The sequence below is a fragment of the Canis lupus genome, chromosome 6 (genome assembly GCF_003254725.2).
Source record: "Canis lupus dingo isolate Sandy chromosome 6, ASM325472v2, whole genome shotgun sequence".
NCBI classification, from domain to species: Eukaryota; Metazoa; Chordata; class Mammalia; order Carnivora; family Canidae; genus Canis; species Canis lupus.
In genome coordinates this window covers 52,916,152-52,938,103 of record NC_064248.1, presented here as the reverse complement: position 1 = coordinate 52,938,103, position 21,952 = coordinate 52,916,152, and the positions used below count along the sequence as shown (strand labels likewise).

Below are 21,952 nucleotides of genomic sequence, written 5' to 3'. Positions count from 1 at the left end.
TAAGAAAAGGAGCTTTGGTCATGGATTTGCTGGGACTGACCAGGGTCCACACACCACAGTTCAAGAAAAGCTATTGTTTTTCCTGATAAATCTCTGCTCTTTGCTTTGGTAACTTCAGTTTATTCTTTTCTATGTTTTTAAGTATTGGAACAAAACAAATTGAAAAACAAAATGGCCTATTAACTGATCTATTATTTTATATAACAATTATCGGAAAACGATTTGACTATTTGTTTCTCTAATGTAACTGATCTGATGAGTGTTCTATCATTATGCAAACATAGCCCAAATGCAGTAGATTATAACAACTGATTGTCAAGTTAGTGATCATTTAATGAGGAATTCATATCGGATGTAGACTAGTTTTTTTAATAAACTGCCCTGATGACTATGGCCAAGTCATTCACTCATTCATATTCAACAAACGCCGAGTGCCTAGGTGCACCAGCCACTGTAACAATTGGATATGGACGTTTCTTGAAAGAACTGTAAAAATTAATAAAGGGACACCTCACTAAAATGGAGCCAGGAGGCCCGGCAGGGGGAGCTCTCACACCCTACTACTCATTGTCAATTGCAAAGCCAACTGGAAGAGACCAGGCCCTTGCATGTGGCTACTACTTTTTTATCCTAGGAGGAGGAAGAAGGGCTTATCTCCTCCTCCTTCTGCAATGGTGTAGCCATGAGAGGCTGCCACAACTCAGCCAATAAGAAGTCTCTATACTTTCAATCCCTGTTTATTCCAATGGACTTTTTGTTTATAACAGCCTTCCCAACTTGTTGCTTTCCTCTATAAAAGAGCGTTCTTCTGTTCTGATGAGTGCACTTGCCTATAGTTTTTACCGTAGCTTGTTTGTCCTGGATTGCAATCGTCTGCTATCCATAAATAAGCCCATTTTTTGCTGGTAAAATAACAGGTTTTATTTCTAAGGTTAACGGGACAAACTGTTTTTTCTACCTTGATATCTCTGGTACCTTGTAACCTAACCTCATATTGGCAATCTGTAAAGATTTGTTATTATTACTTTCATAATTACTTACTGTTACTGCTGCTGATGATGACGAAAATAGGTAAAATAAGAAATTGGCACAACAGTGGAATTCATCAGACCTGTATATGTTTACGTAATTTGGGAGATTTTATCTCTAAATGGAGTTCCTTGTCCCAGGGGCAAAGGAAAATCCAAATAAAAAAAATCCTTCAGATGGTAATGCTTCTCTGGAAAGCGGCTACGTCACTTTCTAAGTTAAAAAATATTAGTCCCACATTCTGGAAATACTGCCTTGCTCATTATATCAAACAATTTCTGGTCCTTTTAATCACTGCTAAAACACTAACGGCTCTCTTTAATGTCTAGTCAATAAGCAGATTAAAACATAAATGCCACTAAATATGCTTTAAATATCAGCTCCATTGAAATATTTCTAAATTCTGTATCCTCTTAAAATAATCCCCATTCAAAATTGAGAGGAAATGTCACCCATATGAGTTTCTTCAAAATTTAAGCTCTGATTATACAAGGAATTATGTACTATAGCTTTAGAAATCGGATAATTAAAGAAGCACCAGACTCTGTCGATGACATTTTTAAGCCTAGAAAGTTTTTATCAGTGCTACAGTAAAGTTTCATTTTTAAGTAATGTTGCACATGGTGAGTATATTTCTAACCCCAATTAAAGCTAGCTACCTTAAGAGGGAAGTATGAAGGCAAAGATGCATAATCACACCAGAAAATCCAAAGACCCTGGCAAGAAGGCCATTTGCTTTGAGCAAGTCTTAGTAGGAGGGAAAGTAGGAGAAGTATGGAATTATATATAAAAAAAAACCAGACACAAACAAACAACCTCTAACTTTCAAGGAAATAACGGTCTGCTAAAGAAATTGAATTGATTCAATTGTGAATTGACTGGCTCTCTCCAGATATTATTTTTTAATCTCCATTTTCAAATATGATATGTAAACAAGAAGTCTTTTATAGGCCCTCAAATAAATCTGATTCTTTATTGGATGAATGTAGACAAAAGTGGCCGAAATATATGTTCACATCTAATGCAGGCTAAAGACATTTGACACTAGTTTTCCTATTATCAGAGACTTTAGGAGTACTTTCTCTAAAAGGATCCATCTTTATCCTCTTATCAGTTTCATTGAAATATTTAATTCCAATAACCAGGGACAAGCAACTAAAATAAACATTTTACTAAAGTCTTTCAAATGCAGTATATTCAACTTCAGCCTGCTAATTAACCCACTGATATTTGCCAGTATTTGCATCTCACAAATATATAACAAACCTCTATTCTTCTTAATAACTTCCTTGATTAAGAAAATATATCATCTACCTATAATCCTATTGAGTACCTACAATCCAAACCCTAATATTTAGAATCACCCACATTGCTTTCCTTCTAGACCTATAACTTTCTTTCCCTCTTGTTCTATCTTCTTTCCCTCTAACAAGATGCAGAAACTCATGAATCATCTTCCCCATTAAAATGGAGATTTCTTACCGTTCAGTCACAGACCATGGTGTATAAAATTGGAGGGTACCAGAGATCATCTATTCTTTTATTTTGCAGGTGAAGAAACTGAGCCACAGACAGGTTAAGAGTCTTGCTTCAAGTCACACACCAGTGTCAGAGTTTGGACTGCTTGTTGTGTAACCTCAAGCTGCCACTAAGATGGAAACTTTCCCACTCAGAGATGCTCCTGGAAGAGAAGGACAAAACATCATCAGAAAGGCACCTTTTGGAGCAGCTTGATTGAAAGGACAAGAGGGGGCTTTAGAAGTCTCCTGAGAGCACTGACATCTGGGATTTCTGAAACTGAATTAGTTGAACCTGAGAGCAACTCAAGAGGAAAGGTCACACAGGTTTGGGTGAGAAATTCATGATTTGCAAATGTCAGCTAAGATTTGGATAAGCATCTGGCTTTTGGTTATATATCTGAAAATGAATAAACACTGAAATCTGGACGATTCATACTCACTGGACCTAATCCACCCAGGATTTAACAGCCAGAAAAGAAATGCTGGTTATGGCATGGATTCCACAAACTTTTAAATCATTTACACACAAAAACAAAGAAGCACATATGTATATGTCTGTATACATATGTAAACATGTCTATACATAACCCACACACACAAATATGTGTATATTTCTACGCATTTCATGTATATATGCATGTAGGTTTGTGTGTGTGTGAGTGTGTGTGTGAGTGTGTGTGTGTGTTTAAATATTCCAAAACATTGGGCCAGTTGGCCATGCATCTAGTTTCTCTTGGAAAAGATTTGCTTCATATCTAATAGAAATATACAATCTGGTTAAATGTTGCTGGTAAAATGTCTAACACATGGGTGGATTGAGATTGTGAACAAGTAGAGAATACTAAAGCAGCCTGATGGAGATAGGCCCTTGGAAGGGAGGCCAGAAAACATTCCATTCCAAAGAGAGAGGATACGCATCTATTGTTTCTCCAGCTGGCTAAGCAACGGCAGGGATGTTTCCTACTAAACAGCCTCATTAACATAAGCATAACTACAGGGTAAGTTTTCAAGCTCATTCCAAGTGAATTCAAAGGGGTGGGGGAAGAAAGATGCCGTTAATATGCACAACTCATGCAGACAATGATATGAAGCTAATTCATTTCATCATATTATCACCATAGCATATTAACTTAAAAGAAATAATAAGACAACATGGAAATGTTTGCATATTAGAGAGAATTCTCGTTGTACCCTATTAGCACCATATCCTATTAGTATTGCATTAGGCTACCATGCTGCAATGCTAAAATGATGAAATCCCACTGTGAAAACTGATATTGAATTCTTGTAATGTTTCAGAATCATTTTTAGCACTGCATATAAATAATTCATGTGAGCAGATCTAATGAATTGATGGAAGAAAAAAACATCCCTTGGCATTGTGAGCGTATTTATGAATGTAAAGTCACGAGCAAGTCGCTTTCTCATGGAAGGTGGGCAGGGACTGAAGTGTGACATCTATTCCAGAGCTGGTTATTAATATAATGAGGAATTCTAGGTCAAGTCCCGTTGAAATATTCCTGAAAGCACATTTCCTTCTAGGAAAGGTGGCACAATATTGGCTGGCACTCTCCTGTCCTTTCTGAATCTAGATTGTAGATCAACTGAGGTAGAGACCCTCACTTAAAGACGCTAGCTGCACAGAATCCAAATTCAATAAGCTGAGAATCCAAGTAAACTAGTGTCTTTTTGCTCCCAGTGTCTTTGTTCAAGCCTTATCAAACTGTGTTATAATTATCTGAGTCCTCACTATCCCTCCCACTATACTGCACACTCCTTGAAGTTGGAGATCATAATTTATTCATATTTGTAATCCTAATTCCCAGCACAATGCCATGGCTCTAATGGGTACTCAAACACTGAATGAATGGATGGATGAATGAATGAATATATTTATTCAATTCCAAAGATTCCAATTAAAAAGTTGGAAAAAGGGGGGGGATGGGCCATTTACATTTAAATCTGATTGTTTTGCTAAATTGAATCTTTATTTGCAATGTTGAATTCAGTCAAAGCGCTTTCAGTGTAGAAAGGCATTCTAATGCAATGGAATTCTTCCTGAGTTAGACGCAATTGTTTAAGTTCCTGCTTCAGATTAATGGCTTTTTGGTTTCTCATACACATATTGCATATTGGTGTCAGTGTGCTTGCCGAGAAGTAATCCTAATGCAATTTCAACTCCCCAGGATGGAGATTTCCTGCAAAGAGAGCTGTCGTACAAAGCGTGTTCCCCTATGTAGAAATATCGCTGGCAGTTACAGTGAATTGCAGGGCAGAAGCCAATGACCTGGTTTTGGTTCTCTGTGTTACTGGCTTGTGGGCACTGTGATTCTTTGCTACTACTCTCTGGAGTTCACTACACTTAAGATCCAGATCCCTCATGGCCTATTTCCTGCATTCTGCTCAGAAGACAGATCACACAGAGCCCCTAGTTCCGTAATTACTTGTTTTAGAGACGAAGAAACTGGGAAAAAGTAACTAATAGATTTCCTGGAAGAAAAAAACTTTATTTCTTTTTCTCTTTTCCATGCCAAAGAGAATATTCTAATGTGAGATTGAAGGAGATCACTTCACTGTTCAACACCAGCCCTGCTGTGTCTATATGCATGCACTCACATGTGCACGCACACCCAGCTCTTCAGCTATGGTTGTGTGTTTGTTCAAGTCTCAGAGTCATTCACCCAGAAGAGTGTCTTTTTCATTAGCCCAAAAGGCCAAAGAGTAAGTTAGAAATGTAAGCCTCATAAACAATGGCTATGTTGAGAAAATAAAAGGTCATTTGTCCTCCAGCAGACAGCTTCCTGCAGCAGAGCTAGATGAGCAAGACACTAAGAGAGTCCCTTAGATGCTTTTCTGTGCTTTTCTTGCTTTTAACTTCCCAAGGGTTTTATGTGGTGGACTCTCATTAGTCAACACTGAGGAAAATAAAGGTTCCTTCGTGCAGGGTGACAGTATTGGAAACAGGACCCAGTGGGGCACCACTACCCCAATGCCTTTCAGGTGAGTTAACAAAGCCAATATTTTTCACACTCGTCCCCACCAACCCAGGGTTTGCACATGGGTTGACAGTTTGAAGTTGATCGTGTAGTAACATACATGTGGTATTGAGATGCATTGATAAGGCATAAGAAACAAAATGAAAACTCACTATCTTGTTTCACCGATGAAAAAAGCCATTTTATAACGAGGCATCTCAAGATGCAAATGGAAAGTGTGAAGTTGATTTTGAGAGAGTTTGAATTAAGGAAATGATCTGCAAGCTGAGGTGGTGTTCTTAGGCAACAGTGTTTCACTGGTGGATAGATTTGAGTTTCTGCTGTCCTGTAGTGGTTCCCAGATCACTGCAGGCCACCTACTGAAGTTGTTTCCAGGCCATGAAATACAAGTCAGAAAAACCTAATTGTGAGATTTAAAAGGCTCATATTTTTTCTTTTTTGCCTGAACAGATAATGGTGAAAGGCATTCTCTCCTATTTTTCATTTCTATGTATTTATTGAGCACCTGCTATTTGTACTATGTATTCATTATTTATTTCATCCCCATTTTTCAGATTAGAAAACAGACTCAGAGAGGTTTAGTAACTTATTCTGTGAGAGGAAAAGAATTGATATGAATCAAAGTTGATGTGATTCCAAAGCCCGTGCTCTTAACTCTTTCCTCAGAACTTAAGAACCAAGCCCTACACATGGCCCATAGGATCTGAAGACTAATACGGCCTAACACTAATGAAATAAATACCAATTTCCATCCAAATTCTGCAAATAACTAGCCTGAGCCTGCACTGTTTCCATAACTCAGTGAAGAACGATGAAATGGACAAAATGGGTCAGAGATCTCCCTATGTGTTAAGAAAGTCAGGTGGATCCCAAGTAAACCTATTTCCTTTCTTAGGAGGTAGCCTGTCATAGGGAAGAGCATGGATTTATTTACTGACTCAAAATTTGTTTTACATCTCAACTTTGGTAATTACTAAATGTATGAATCTGGACATGTGTCTTAGTTTCTCTAGATTCCTAATCTGTAAAACAGAGGAAATGCCTAATTCATAGAATTGTGGCAAATAAGGGGGATCATCGTAGCGGCTGACACAGAATGGTACCTACCTCGCAATTGTTACTTCTCTTTTCTTTCACTTGGCTGGAAGCTGACCTGGGTCCAAGCACAAAGATAGCTTTTCCCTACTCTGCAGCCCCCACATCTGTGCCTACAAACTCTCCAAACAGCTCTGGGTCTCAGATGCATTTTGCCAGTCCAGAATTTCATCACCACGGTCTTAGGATTCCTAGAGGAGCTGGGTTCAAAATGTAGACTTCTGCTGTCAAGTGGTATCATGTGCACAGCCAAAGGGTATTACCTAAGTAATGTTCAAGTGTAAGTAATTCTTTTTTTTTTTTTTTTTTAGTAATTCTTATAATAAATATCTCCGCAGGAGCTATAAAACCCACTGATATATTTTTCAATGTACCTGTCCCATAAAATGCCCAATTTTCTTTTTTTCCTATTTCCCATTCCAGCTAATTTCAGTTATTCTGACTTAGCAACAAATCTCAGGGTGCCTGGGTGGCTGAGGTTAAGTGTATGCCTTCAGCTCAGGTCATGATCCCAGGGTCCTAGGATGGAACCTCGAGTCGCCTGTAGTCAGGTTCCCTGCTCCGTGGGGAGCCTGCTTCTCTCTCTGCCCCTTGGCCCTACTCATGCTCTCTCTGTCTCTCTCAAATAAACAAATAAAAAATCTTTTTTTTAAAAAAAGAAAAGAAACAAATCTCATACTGAGCAAAATCTATAAGTACGGGACCCTGATCACCTTCGCAAGATTTCTGAGCTGCCTTAGAGCTAGTTCTCTTCTGGATCAGTCAATAGCATATGCTCCAGGTCACTCCAGCCCTGCTTAGCACAGGGTTGATTCCAGAGCCTGGGAGAGTACAATGTGAGTATGAGCTAATGTGGAAATTCAAGTAGTGTCTTAGGAACCAACAGGGCCCTAAACCTCACCAGAAATTCAACATAGTCTCACTCTTGAAAGGACTACTAGAGGAGGCTCAGCACACCTTGCCTGCGCTGAGCAAGTCAGGTCTTACCAGACAGCTGGGTACTGAATGTATACTTCAGTGTGAGCACCGAACCTACTTCCATGTTGCTGAAATCCAAAAATTCGCTGAGGGACGTTCACAGAACCTGTAAGGCCTTGGATAGTGCAAGCCATTCTCCTGTATTTCTTGCTCACTGCAAGCCATCTAAAATTATACACTAACCCTTAAACTGAGACTATCTGGGAGTTATATATGACATAATTTTAAACTATCGTGGCAACCGCAAATTTTTAAAATGCCTTTTTAAAGGCTTATTAAATCTCTCTTCTTAATTAAGCCTTTCCTCAAAGAAGATTCGTAGCTTCCATTGTTTCTCTGAGCTAATAAAATATTCAGGACACCTTTCTTGTAAAATCAGGACATAGCAGGGTGACCCCCCACACCATCACAATTTCTCAAGGTATTTCACCTTTCAATTAACCAAGACAGATCTATGTTCATCACAGCAAGAAATTCTGCTTTTAATTGGATGCATGAGTATTACAGTAGCTAAAACGTAGAGTTATTGCTCTAGATTGTTTACATTTCCAATAACAGTTTCAACTCAATGTCTTCATGAAAATGTCAAATTTATTTCTGACGTAACAAAACACATTCAGTGGCTAATTATGTATTCATTAATATCTCGTGTTGCCATCATGTCATTATTGGGTCTAATAATACCTAATTGCAATAATAAATACCTAATTTTGGGGATTTATTTATTTTCTAATTAGTCATTTTTCACATTTCTATTCTGTAATTATTCATGAGTAATTATTGTGAGTCACAAAATAGAATTATCGTTAAGCCTGTATAAACTGCAGCCAGCTTCTTATTGAAAAAAGGAATTAAACTTTTCCCGCTTTATGTTCTAATTAACTTTTTTCTCTATTTTGTGGAATTGCTCGGAACGATGTTGAGGGGAAATGTAAAGTAGAGGCTGATAACTCGAGACATTTTCATAATTATAAACTTGCTGAAGGGAAGTTTAAAGAATCATATAATTGGGGTTTTATTCCCACACCCCCACTTGGAACCAAATAAGCTCTTGTCAAAAGACTTGATTTGTCAGGTAGGAGCCTGGGGCTTGGTCACCTAAAGCTTCCTTCTCCAATCTTTGAGGTACTGGGCAAACAGCCACAGCCGGAAAGCCAGTCCAGGCCTGGCTTCAGTCTTCTCCTCCTCCATCATCTCCTCACTGGCCATAAACACATTACATCCCACCTACACAGAATGTTAGCTGTTTTCCATAGGAAACACGTCCTACCTGCATGCACATTGTTCTTTCTTCTTGGAACAACAGCCTTTCTCTTTTCAATCTCGAGGACTCACACTCATCAATTCAAGTAACAATTCCTTCATGAAGATTTCCTGATGCCCTTAGAGAAATTACATTATAAACTGACCTTTCCCGTTACCACTCACCCCTGGATTTTAAATATGGCATTTCTTGACTACCTCGCCCACTAAATTTGGTCTCCTCGCAGAGGCCACACGTATGTTCCTTTTCAACCTTGCTCTTCAAAGTGCAAGGGGCTCAGCACTGCCCACAGGCTTCACCAGTGAGGATGGGAGCTGATGGGGATTACTTGCCTAGAGGGTCCCCAGTGGGACTGAGCTCCAGGTGCCCAACGGAGAACCAGTTCAATAATGTGCCTTAGAAATAAATAAATAAATAAATAAATAAATAAATAAATAAATATAAAAATTAAAATTAAAATTAAAATTAAAATTAAAATTAAAATAAAAAATGTGCCTTAGTTCCCTCTCATTCCCTGTTTTGTTCTCCCAATCCCCAATTCCTTTCCCTTGGTGCATCAGTTTTTTATTGCTGCTGGAACCAATTACCGCAATTAGCGGCTTAAAATGATACAGTTTTACTCTCTTACCAACCTGGAGGTCAGAAGTCCCAAGTCGGCTTCACTGGCCTAGAGTTAGTCAGCAGGCTGGTTTCTGCAGGAGACACTAGGGGAGAGTTTACTTCCTTGCTCTTTCTAGCTTCTGGGGGATGCCTGCATTCTGTGCCTCCTTACCCTTCCTTGTGTCCCTCCAACTTCTGGTTTCCTTGATCACGTCTCCTACTTCCTCCTTACACCTTCTTGCCTCCCTCTTTAAAAAAGACCCTTTTGATTTACATTTAAAGCCCACCCAGATAACCTAGGATCATCTCCCCATCTAACGATCCTTAATTTAATCATATCTGCAAAGTCCTCTTTGCTACATAAGGTAACAGGTCCTGGGGGCTGGGAGGCAGATATCTGGCTTGGGGGGAGAGGGTTGGGGCGTGTGCATGGCAATGATCCAGCTTACCACCTCTGAGATCACTTCCAAAACTGATCTACCACAAGTATGCTCATATTTCAAGCTCTGCATTTGGGGGATATTTAGGCGAAGACAGAATCCAAAGGGAATTAGAAGAATATCAAGATGGGAATAGTTATTATTATTAAAAGCTGCAGATCGGCGAGATATGGTTTAGAAAGATAATACCAGGTTTGCAACGAAGAAGCCCTTGGTAGACTTGATGAGGACAGTTTCAGGGGGTAATTGCTAAATGCATTGGATTTAGAATGAATTCTCAGAGTTGCCCAAAGATATAAATATAAAGAGGGCTCGACATCAGCTTGTTCATGAGAAATGACGAGTATCTCGCAGCCCGGGTGGCTCAGCGGTTCAGCGCCTGCCTTTGGCCCAGGGCGTGATCCTGGAGACTCGGGATGGAGTCCCACGTCGGGCTTCCTGCATGGAGCCTGCTTCTCCCTCTGCCTGTGTCTCTGCCCCCTCTCTCTCTCTCTCACGAATGAATAAATAAAATCTTAAAAAAAAAAAAGAAAAAGAAATCATGAGTATCTATAACTATAAAACCAGCTCAATGTTTTTACAAGAGACAGTAGTAATAAAGCTTAAACTTCGTTTTTCAGGGAGGGGTTTGCTGGCCTAGTTGATCTCCTTGCTGACTACGGGGGGCTTTCACAACTCTCAAGGTTTCCTCTGTCCTCATATGCATCACCCTGTGTGAGAACCTTGTTGGTACCTGGCTTTCCCAGCCACTGAAGCCCTGTGATGGTAGGTGCCAGGTCATCCTCAGCCCCTCACCTGATTCCTGCCGCAACATACATGATCGAGAAGTAATTATTAAATAAAAGAGGAAGCCAGCAAAATCTGTAGCTGTGCCTGAATGAAATCACCGTGTATGTACCGTGAGGCGGAGCGGAAAGGGGGCTGGGTGGCCTGCTTAGGGGCAGCACCTGGGGATGCCGCTAAAGCGAGGGTCGGGCTGTGCGAGGTGGGTCCCGGAGCCTGCACTGCGATCCAGCTCCCCAGGGCGTCGGTCCCGCTGCTTCTCAGACACCTGTCTGAAGATCCTAGTCCGGTGGTTCTAGAGCTTACCTGCTGCGACTGAAGGAAGCATCTTGGCAGCTTTACAAATGGATCCTAATGCCAGAGCCCTGCGCACAGATTCTGATTTAACTGATGGAGAGTGGAGCTCCAGGGTTCGTTTTTTGTTCTTTTTTTTTTTTTTTTTTTTAAAGATCCGCAGACAATTCTAACGGGTGCCAGGGCTGGGGACCACTGAGCTAGTCCGACTTCTCCCCCGCCACCGAAGGAACCCAAGCGCTGAGAGGTCCGCTAAGGGCCCCGGTGGACCAGCAGGGCCCGGGGGAGCTGGGACTGCAATTCTGCAGGGTTTTCTCTGCTGCGCAAGGAATTCAGGACGCTGCGGGGGCGCCCTGGCTGCGCTCCATAGGGGAGGGGGGGAGAGGGGGGAGGGGGGCCTGAGAGCCGAGACGCCGCCATCCCTCCGCCCCCAGGTCACCCCCCCACCCCCCCACCCCCCCACCCCCCCACCCCCCCCACCCCACCCCCCACCCACCCCCCCCCCCCGGTCAGACCCGGCCCGCGACGTGCATCCGCGGCGGGGGTGGGGGGAGGGAGGGTGGGCATCGTCCAAGAACCTATCCCGGCTGACCTACTTCAGTTAAAACAGCTCCTTGGGGGGCCCCAGGGGGCTCAGCTGTTGAGCACCGGCCTTAGGCCCGGGGTGTGATCCTGGGATCCCGGGATCGAGTCCCGCGTCGGGCTCCCTGAGTGGGGCCTGCTTCTCCCTCTGCCTGTGTCTCTGCCTCTCTCTCTCTCTCTCTCTCTCCCATGAATAAATAAATACAATCTTAAAGGGGGGGGGGGTAAACCCCAGCTCCTTCCCCCCGGGTGCCGTGAGATTGCAGGTCTCAGGGCGTTGGCCTTGAGCAGGTGCTGGGCACCGGGCAGGTGTTCTTAGCGGAGAAAATAGAAATAAAGGGGGGGGGGGTGCTGGGCGGCGCTGTCTGCGGGGTGCTCCCCGGGAGACACAGACCCTCTACGGACCCCCCCCCCGTCCGCCGTCCTATCCCCCCAGGCCCCCACCCCCCCACACACACACAGCGCATCCCGCCGCCAGGCCGAGACTGGCCTCCTCCCGCCCATCGCTTCCCAATTCCAGTATGAATTTACTCTTTCGGAAATCCGGGCTGCTCCCTGGAAGGAGCGGAGGGATCCGAACGACAAACGGCGTGTCGCGATCCAGGTGTGCGGACCTGGGCACAGGCCTCGGAGCCGAGGCTGGCGGTGAGCAGGTGCCTGGGCCGCCCCGGGGGAGGGGGGAGGGGGGAGGGGGGAGGGGGATCCCAGGGCCCCGGCTGGCAGGGACGAGGGGAGGCGGCTCTGACCAGGGGCCTGGGGGACGCGAGAGAATAAATCTGGACAAGGACAATGGCCAGCTCTCTGTGACAAGGGCGGGAAGGTTCCTGAAACTCCTTGAAAATTCTTAACCTGAGGAAGATCCAGGTCCTTCAGGTCAGCAACTTCTCGGCATGGTGGCTGTCACCTTGAGGGTGCACGTGGTGCTGAACCCTCTATTTTTCTCACTTAACAGCAGGTGTCACGGCCGTGTTGCTTTCTGCCAGAGGTTCCCTTTAGAAGCTCTTCTATTCCAAAATTTTAATGTACCTGCGAATCGCCTAAGGATTTTTTTTTTTTTTTTTGTAATGCAGATTCTGATTCTCTGGGTCTGGAGTGAGGCCTGGAGCTCCTGTATTTCTAACAGGTTCTTTGGGTGATGCTAATGCCGCACTCAAAGCAGCAAGGTGATACTTTGCTTCAGGCCTTCCAGCCTTCCCCGGTGAGGCTACCTGTGCAGGGCCCGGTGCCTGCGCGGAGCTGAAGTGCCAGAGATGCCTGGGGAGCACAGCAAGAGACACCTAAAGTTACAGGGCAGAAAAGGACAGGAGCATCTAGTCTTGTCCACACAGCTCTCCCTTCCCACACTCCGGAGCATATACTGACCACAAGGATCTTAACCATCCCCTAAGTGGGACTAAACTTTGGGCTTCCTATGGACTCTAAGCCCCTGACCTCTCTTTTGCTAGAACCGTCACTTAAAAAAAAACTTTTCATTGTAAATGCTTTCTCTGCCCTTTGGGATGTGAATCTTTTTAAAAGCCTCTTTCCAATTTGGCAACCCAAGACTATTTTTCTCAGGGAACTGGGAGCCATCTCTTTGGAACGTGAACATCCAGGGAAATAGCACCCCTATTTCCCACTTTCTAGGGGAGGAAAAGGTGAGCAACATAGTGCAGGCATGACTTCCTCCAAGTTGCAAAAGTACCTCCTGTCATGAAGATCCAAGGAAGCTTACTTTTCCTTTGGATAAGGCCAATCAGCAAATGCAAGTGGCCAGGATCATCCCTACCCCAACTCTTAAAATCTGTCCTATGCTTTGTTTCAGCAGAATTCGGTTCAGACTGCATTCTGGTCTCTCTCCCCTACTGCTACAGCCCTGAATAAAGTCTTTCTTCTTTGCCTGGTTAACTTGGTCCGGTGCAATGTTTGCTTTGATGAAAACACACACACAGAGTTTGTATGTATGTATGTATGTCCTTATGCACATATATATTTTCTGGGGAAACTGAACCTCAGAGAGGGTAAAAAACTTGTCCACTGGTCCCAGTTGGTAGGGTTTTCGATGACAAATCTTCCATATGTGTGATGTTTTCTCCTTGTTTTTCTTCTTCCCAAGACCTGAACGTCAAAAGTCCTGACACCTAACTATATCCACTATTCAGTGATAACTTAGAGAAAGATAGTGGAACTCTTATTATACTTCAAAGAGTTTATATTAAAATCCAAAGTATGCATACTATATAAGGTCACATATTCAAATTAAGAGACAATGAAATTACAAACAAGTCCTCTAACCTTTCACCAACAATTACTTTGTGCATTTGGTGAGTGTTCACCTTTTTCTGCGTTCCCAGTATCTTTGCCTCTTAAAAGAGTCCTTTAGTTTGTCTAAAGGGAAGTCAGGAAAGGATTCTTGGAAGAGTATTTAAGGAAAGTGAACACTGTGGAGCTAGCCCAGTCGTGTGAGGGCACAAGCAGGAGTTCATCATTGGGATGTTCTAACATTTCTCTAGAAATGAAAAGTGAAAGAAAAAACATAAGTTTGACTTTAAAAAGGAATGTTTGTGAATAAATATCGACACTCTGATTATATATCTTATATCTGAAAGTAGCATTTAGAGACGATTTAAGTGAAAAGGATCAAAATAACCACAACACCTGTCCATTTGGGGAAGGCAGGCATATTAGTGGAGGGAAATGTGTCTCTATATGTAACAACCCACCTGGGAAGGTGCATGACGACCTGTGCCTCGCATAAGGGACAGATGACCATTGCCCATATTAAGATAGCTGTTTAAGGCCCTTCAAAACCAGCGATTGAAATGTCAACATACTTTCAAAAAAAAAGATTTTTAATGATGCAAATTCCAAATTGCCCCCTGACTTGCTCTAAGCAGAATAAACAAAGTAATAAACCCATTAGAAGGTACTTGTGAGACATTTAGGTTTTAAGAGCCTTGCTCCTTGCTCTGATGACTATGAAAATAGAGCTAGTTCCCACTTGGGAAAGGCTTTTGTTATTCTGTTTAGTTTAAATCACAGCTAACAATCCTGTCATGCAAAAGAATTGCAATTATTGCAATTATTCCCTGCCTTCCAGTAGGACCCAAGCTTTTCCAAATAAACATGTTTTAAGTGTTTATCTGCAAGTGGGCAGAGAACTATTTATGAAAGACAACAGGTGTCCCTTCAACATACATACTTGTGTGTACCTTCGCTCTTTGTTCTGCTCTCCTCATTTCAACTATCAGACCCTCAGAGAGCCAAAGGACCACTTCTCTTAAACTCCAGATCAAAATGGCTGATGTTCCCAGTGAATTTTGGTCATTCTCTCGAGAGCAAAAAAAACAAAAAAACAAACAAACACAGAGGTTTGAGTTTCTCCCATCCTATTCAGTTGGGAAGTCAAGCAGCTGCCCTTCTCTTGCAGCCAACAATGTATCTAAACATTTAGATTCCTTAAGCCTTTTTCTTAAGGAATTTAAGGCTTTTAAGGCTTAAGGAATCATTTTCTTTTTTCTGAACTGAGTCAGACCTTTTATCTACAACAATTGTTTTATCAGTAAATGATTCAACCATGCACGGAAAAGAAAAGTTTGAATGAATACATCGATACTATCAAATGCTTTGGAAAACTGAAAGTGTATTGACAGAATTGGAGTGGCCTCAGCTTCCTCGCTTGTCCCCGCAGGAGACGAACTCCTGCTAAGGTAAGGAAACTTAGGGGACCCACACAAAGGACTGCTTTTTTGCTGCCTCTATTCTTGCTAGGACCTGCACCTCCACCTGCCACAAGTCTTCCAGTAGTGATAATGTACATTCTCTTTGTGAAGGTCAAGGAGTTAATGATTCCTCTGGAGTCTTCCAGCACAAGCGATGACATCGAAGGAGTGACTGGTGGGGTCATCTTGTTAAGTTCTCTAAGACAACTGACTCTAGATGCCTTGACCCGAACAGTCTTGACTCAAGGGCTTAGGTGAACATATGGAGGACACCTGAGTACCGTCCTTGTTTGACAAGTTTCTGGATGCCTGAGAGGACACGTACACCAGACCATCATCCTCAATAAAAAGCCCAGACTCATTCTTCATTCTTTTTTTTTTTTTTCAGACTCATTCTTCATTCTTTTTTTTTTTTTCCTGAGTCTCCTGGACGCTCTGTCAGTATATGCACTCACTCTCTATAACTTCAGTAAACTGTGGTCTCATTTTCTCTTGGCTCATATTTAATTTCTATCCCACACAAAAGCCAAGGACCCTCTTGGCTGGTCCTTCGGGACCCTCTCTGGGTCCTTGGACCCAGCCAGCTTACACGACTACTTCACTGAATCACTATGGGAATAGAAGGAGAGGTAGGATCTGGAGCTCTCAGCATGTTGTCTAGCACACGGTTAAGTGCTCCATCAATGGAAGTTGTAAATGCAAAGCAGAATTTACACCACACCAGTTAGGACTAGTGCCAAATTGTGGCCTTGCCTCAACACACTTAAAAAGTGTGAATTGTGTTGTCCTTTGGCTTTCTGGTTTTACAACCCTCTTTGAATTGGCTCTAGTACAACACTGAGATTCCAGGGTGAAAAGCTTCTAGAAACTACACACCCTTGAGGGCAAAAAGAGTCAGTTATAATAATCATCCTTGTCAGCACAGCAGGATCCCTGTCTCACACATCTGCCTGAGTGCAATGCTCAGGACAGCATTAGACAAGTATCATTTTGTCAATTAACCTTTCTCCATTCTTAGTTTATTAGGGCCTAAGCAAATGCTTTTACTAAACTGAGAGGGGCTTTTATTTTTTTGACATGGTACTTGCAGTTTTAAACACAGCCTACCTGCACTTTCCCCTTACAACAGACTCGGTTGCACCTCTCTGGCAAATTGGATAACCCTGTGTCATGCTGCATAAGGAAATCATTTTAATTTATGGAAGGCCTTGGTTTATTTAACATAAAGAGCAGTAGATGTCATGGTGTTTAACTCTGCTTTTCATATCCAGCCGGTAGGAGAAAGCAGAGGATGTAGGTGTTGCCAGTGATCAGTGACTGCCTCCTCCTGCACCTGTAACCCCCTTGGCCCCCCCTCCCCAGTGGGGGCCAGGGACAGATGCTGTGATGTACATGCCTACAGTGCTACCTGACATAAAATTTAAAATTAATCGTAATCTCCTACCTGTTTCTTCGATCTTACGTGAACCCCACCAAGCGCAATCTTTATAAGGAGTATATAATAACAGGTATTTAACTAGTCCCTTATACTGTGCCAGGTTGTGCTAAGTGCTTCTCAATTACCATTGCATTTTAATTTCCCAACAATCTTGTGAGGTAGGTATTATTACTTCCATTTTACAAAGGAAGAAATTCTTAAAAGCACGATAAGTAGCTAGTTATCAGGCCAAGGTTGGAGTCAGGTTGCCCTAATCATCATACACCACATAACTCCAATTCATGGAAGTAGCTTGGATCATAACTCCCAACCTATAAAAATACAAGTAAGAAGAAGTGTGATCCTTCCACTAAATAACCCGAATTTTAATTAAATGTGATACCAACTAAGAGCTGATGCCACAGCTAATAAAAATAGTCAAGGATAAGTCTGGTTGTACCATACTCTTTGGGAGTGAACAGCAGGCAGCATTGAGCATGACGCTAAAACATGCGAAATTTCTTACAGCACGTGTATACTCAGATAAAGAAGTTGAAATTATATACCTATGTTTAATCTAAGAGGAAAAAAAAGTTTGAATTAGAGCAAGCCAATAGATGCCAATTCAGTCTTCTAGTTATGAAAGATGACATCACTAGTAATTCCTCTCCAGCCTGGCACAACAAGGCCCCATTTCTCCTGCCTCTCCTTTCTCTCTACTTGGGATTCCCTCACCCCGTTAGAGGGTGCCTCTGTTTCCTTCCTTCTGCATGGCTTGGTACTCAGATTATCTATCTGTTGCTGTGGCCACACTGCAATCCTCTTTGTGTCTTCTGCTTCCTGCCCCTCCCTCCCACGTTATCACGGTAGCTTTCCCCCCCTTCCCCCCTGTTACATCCCGGGCATTCCTCCCCTCCTGATGGCGTGTAGTTACTCCATTTCTTTCTTTCTTTCTTTCTTTCTTTCTTTCTTTCTTTCTTTCTTTCTTTCTTTCTTTCTTTCTTTCTCTTTCTTTCTTTCTTTCTTTCTTTCTTTCTTTCTTTCTTTCTTTCTTTCTTTTTTCTCCATTTCTTTCATTCTCTCCTGTGTAGGTCACTGTGGAATGAGAGCCTCAATTTGAAAATACAAACTTTGATAAAGTCTGGGAAGAAAGCACACACTGGCATTAAAAAAAGCCTTTCCTCTTTCTTCATTAGAAATAAGTTTATCACTGAGAATTTGAGAAAATTAAGATTAAGTGTGCTGTTGCAGAAACACACACACATTCTCACACACACACACACACACACACATATACGTACACAAAATACATACACAAATGACGGTCTGCAGGCTTCTTGCTCTTTTCATGGCTTCTGAAGCAACAGTTAAATGAATCTCCCCACTCTAGCTGTGTTGATTTCACCAGTGATTCTGGTAAGACAAACAAGAAGACTAAAGGGAAGGCATTTAATTCTAAGGTCTGTAAGGAAAAAAAAACACACATGAAAACATTAATGTTTGCCAAGTAGACACAGTCAGAAGGAACAGGGGAACATGGAATTCATTTCCAAGATTGGAAGAAGTATAAACCCTGGAATAGAGTTAAAGGAGTTCTTTTCATCTGAGCTTTGGGTGTTACTGCAAGGCATTCTAATCATCAAGTTATCATTATTAGTATTATTATTGTTATTACCGATAATAAACATGTGTTGGCTGCCAACAGGATGCCAGGCTCTGCCTCAGAGAGAATTAGACTCTGTCCCTGCAGTGCAGGCTTACAACAGATTATAATTGCAATAGAAAATCATATGAATAGAAATTCAATATTTTATTAGAAAAATAGCATTGTTTCTCTCCTCTCTTTGGGTTTCCTACCACCACAAAAAACACGGACTCTAAGCATGGTGGTTCTGGTCATAAAGCCAATAAATCTCCTGCTAAGAATTCACCCTCTGCAATTTCCCAACGTCAAACACTTTGCTCCTGCTTTTATATGATCCAGTGGAATCATCCTATATTCATGGAGTTGCAGCCCTTTGGATCAAATGAATTCTCTGATTTATGCTGAGTTAAGATGACAACAATCATCTCAAGCAAGGGTTTTCAAAATGCAGGTTACAGCTCATTAGTGGGTCTTGGAATCCATTTAGAGGCTCACACCATGATTCTAATAAAAATAATAGAATCTAAAAGAATAGAAAAGAACTCAAATGTAACATATTTAGTAAGAGTATTTTTTTCCGAAACTTTTGTTATACTTTTATGTGTGTATTTGTGTGGGGTTTTAATGGGTTGTAAAATTAAAAGTATTTATTGCCACCGTTTGCAATCAAAAAAGTTGAAAAGGCACAAAAAAGTATGAAGAATACTTTTCACTTAATTTGAAGTTCAGGTTACCACCCAAACTGCAAACATGTCAGACGGTGAACACAATTTTCAAGAGAATGCAAATATTCAAGTATTCATTGTACCTCAAAATCAACTAATATTTATTATGGTTACAATGACCTCACATCTCAAAATTAATGCTAAACTCAAATATTCTTTTCCATTAACACCATAAATATATCCAGACTTGTTAGACCTCCAAGTCCTGACTATTGGTTTATAAAATATACTCACCATCTGATGTCATTTATACAGCTGTTCATTTTATGCTGTATTTTTTCTGGATGCCATAGGCTCGCCTCTCCCATACCACTTGTTGATGACCTCCACTGGAATGACCAATCCCTCCTAATGTACACCTTGCTAAACCTACAGTAGAACTTATGTTTCTCTACACCTTCCCCCCATAAAATTTTGAGAAAGCTTTCCAATCTCATTTCTAGAATTTAGCCGTATAATTAACATATTACAAGAAAAGTTCCCATCTGCCTCCAGCACATAAGTGACACCATTTATCACATCTTCTTGGTAAGATTTCCTTTGCTTTTATTCTAGCTAGAATTCCTATGCCTTTCCTGTACTGATATTATTACATCTTTTTATGTTTGTATAAGTTAAAGAATAAGTTATATGCTTTTACACACTCTCCTCTCATTTTAAATTTAATCTGAGTAAAAATATTTGAACTGAAGATGGAGAGAAGGAAGCATGACTGAATTATCAAGATAATCTTCTGGAAAAGATGCTGTAGGAGACTGAAGAAGCCAGAGTAGCAAAATACGTAGCAAGTACCATTAATATGAAGAGGCTTGCCTGGTGATGTTTCAAACAAAGACAAACACTGCTTTGGGAGAGGTTTTACAGATCCACAATTCCAAGGATGCTTCTAATTGTTCTACTCATACTAACTAGACACTTTCTACTGCTCATGGAAAATGCCCTGACATTTTTATATTCCAAGTTCGCATACATCTCTTGATGCCAATGTCAGCCATAAATACAAAATATAGAATTATATTCTTGCTTAGAAGAAAGCTACTTGTTGATGAATTTATTTGTTTATAATTTTTACTATCACAAACATCTGAAAGGATCTAAGGGTGGACATAGGGTGTTTTAAAATGCCATGCAAGGTAAGGTATTGAAGGATAAAACAGAACAAAGCTCTTCTCATAGAAGGAGGGAGAAGAGATGCTTTTAGTCACTCAAGCTGAGCAAATTATAACACTTGAATAATAAATCTGGACCTAAATTTTGTGACAGCGGTGGTAAAAAAGAAAACCTAAAAATTATCTGAATGGATACAATCTTTCTTGGAATTGAACCCAAACAGAAATATTCCATATTGTCCTTGCTTAAGAAGCATTGGATGTGGTCTGGGTATCACCTGTGTCTAGCCACCAGGGCCACTGTAGGCCCTGCTTCCATTACTGTATTGCCCCAGACCAAATCTTTCACCTTTAAATTCTCTCTATGGGATGGGGCAGTGGACAGGAGAGCTTCAAACTAGAGAGTGGCTGGGGTCCTTTAAAAAATTAGAATCCAGGGGCACCAGGGTGGCTCAGTGGTTGAGCATCTGCCTTCAGCTCGCTCAGGTCTGATCCCGGAGGCCTGGGATAAGAGTCCCATGATGGGCTCCCTGCAGAAAACTTCTCCCTCTGCCTCTGTCTCTGCCTCTCTCTGTGTCTCTCATGAATAAATAAATAAAATCTTTTAAAAAAGAATAAAAATCCAGATTCTATGACACGGAGAGTTTGAAGAAGTAGGGATCTTTTAAGCCAAGAGCTATATTAACCACTGAACAATATGGAAGTTGAAAACCAGCATTTTTGAAAAATTCTCCAATTGCTATTTTTCCATATGGAAATAGCAGAGTCATCATCCATCCTTTTATGCATGATTCCAAAATCTATTGTTTAATTTCAAAACAAATTTCATTCCCAGCACCGAATCGGTCATAGAGTCACAGATTCTATTTGCTCTCTTGAGTTTACCCACCTGTTTCTCTTTCTCTCCCCACTGCAACTATGTGCTGCAGAGTCCCTGCCTTTTGTCTCCCTGCCTCTGGCTTTCACCCTCTGTCTGTCACACTGCCACCATAGGGACTTTTAAAAGGTGAATATGGTTCATAGTACCCTTCAGTGACTACTCAACACCTGCAGGATAGGGTCCAAACTCCTCAAGTCCCCATCCAGTGAGCCCCTGACTTTGATCCTGTCCATGTGTCCAGGTTACTTTGATCCTGTCCATGTGTCCAGTCCCCTTGAGTTCTAACGCTCCATCCAGCCATTCAAAACTACTCACAGATCCCCCTGAGAACCCATGTCTTCCTACCTTCACACATCCTGTTTTCCCCCTTACATATATTTCTTTTCCCATCTTACTTCCCCAGTTAACTTGGCAAAAGCTTCCATATCTTTTAAGGTCCTGGTAAATTATTGCCCCTATTATGAAATCATAACTGGCATTCTTCTCTAGAATTTTAACGGCTCTTTTCCTCCACAAGTTCTATCATAGCGCTCATGACATTTTATTGCTTATATGTCTGTTTTTTCCCTCCTTGAACTTTACCAGCAGGAGGCATGAAACGTTTGCTATTTTTATTCCTGGCATTCAAAGCATGTTTATGGAATGTTGGAATGTTGGGTCCTTTCCCTAATTTCTAACTCCTAAAAAGCTGAACAATGTCCTTCTTTGTCTTTTTTCTGCTATTCATCATTTCAGTCTATCCCCATATTGACTCCTCTCATAATTACATCTTTTGTTCTCCTTCCCCTACTCAGTGGCGTGTTAGCCAGGACAGCCTGTGAATTTAATAGCTTACTTACTTCCTTCACCTTCTTTACACTTATTTCTTTAACTGACTCATCCATATTCTGTCCT

General features: G+C 41.6%; 2 long non-coding RNA genes across 9 annotated transcripts in view; one reads left to right on the top strand and one right to left on the bottom strand.

Moving 5' to 3' along the window:
• LOC112640805 (uncharacterized) overlaps positions 1–2,975 on the top strand; it is a 33,807-nt gene extending 30,832 nt beyond the window's left edge. Inside the window, exon 2 of the long non-coding RNA XR_003124251.3 lies at positions 2,581–2,975. This is a non-coding gene — a long non-coding RNA (uncharacterized LOC112640805). The remainder of the gene's footprint in view (positions 1–2,580) is intronic.
• A 7,068-nt stretch (positions 2,976–10,043) lies between these two features.
• Positions 10,044–21,539, bottom strand: LOC112640804 (uncharacterized). Of its 8 annotated transcripts, none has more exons than XR_007411442.1 (6): positions 21,404–21,525; positions 18,014–18,112; positions 14,763–14,891; positions 13,856–14,069; positions 12,431–12,835; positions 10,044–10,436 (listed from the first exon to the last, which is right to left on the bottom strand). It is a non-coding gene; the product is annotated as an uncharacterized LOC112640804 (long non-coding RNA). The 8 variants fall into 8 exon arrangements; XR_007411441.1 differs by having other exon boundaries at positions 13,897–14,069; XR_003124247.3 differs by lacking the exons at positions 10,044–10,436; positions 12,431–12,835 and adding an exon at positions 19,304–19,398 and having other exon boundaries at positions 13,414–14,069; positions 21,404–21,539.
• Positions 21,540–21,952: the final 413 nt, after the last annotated feature.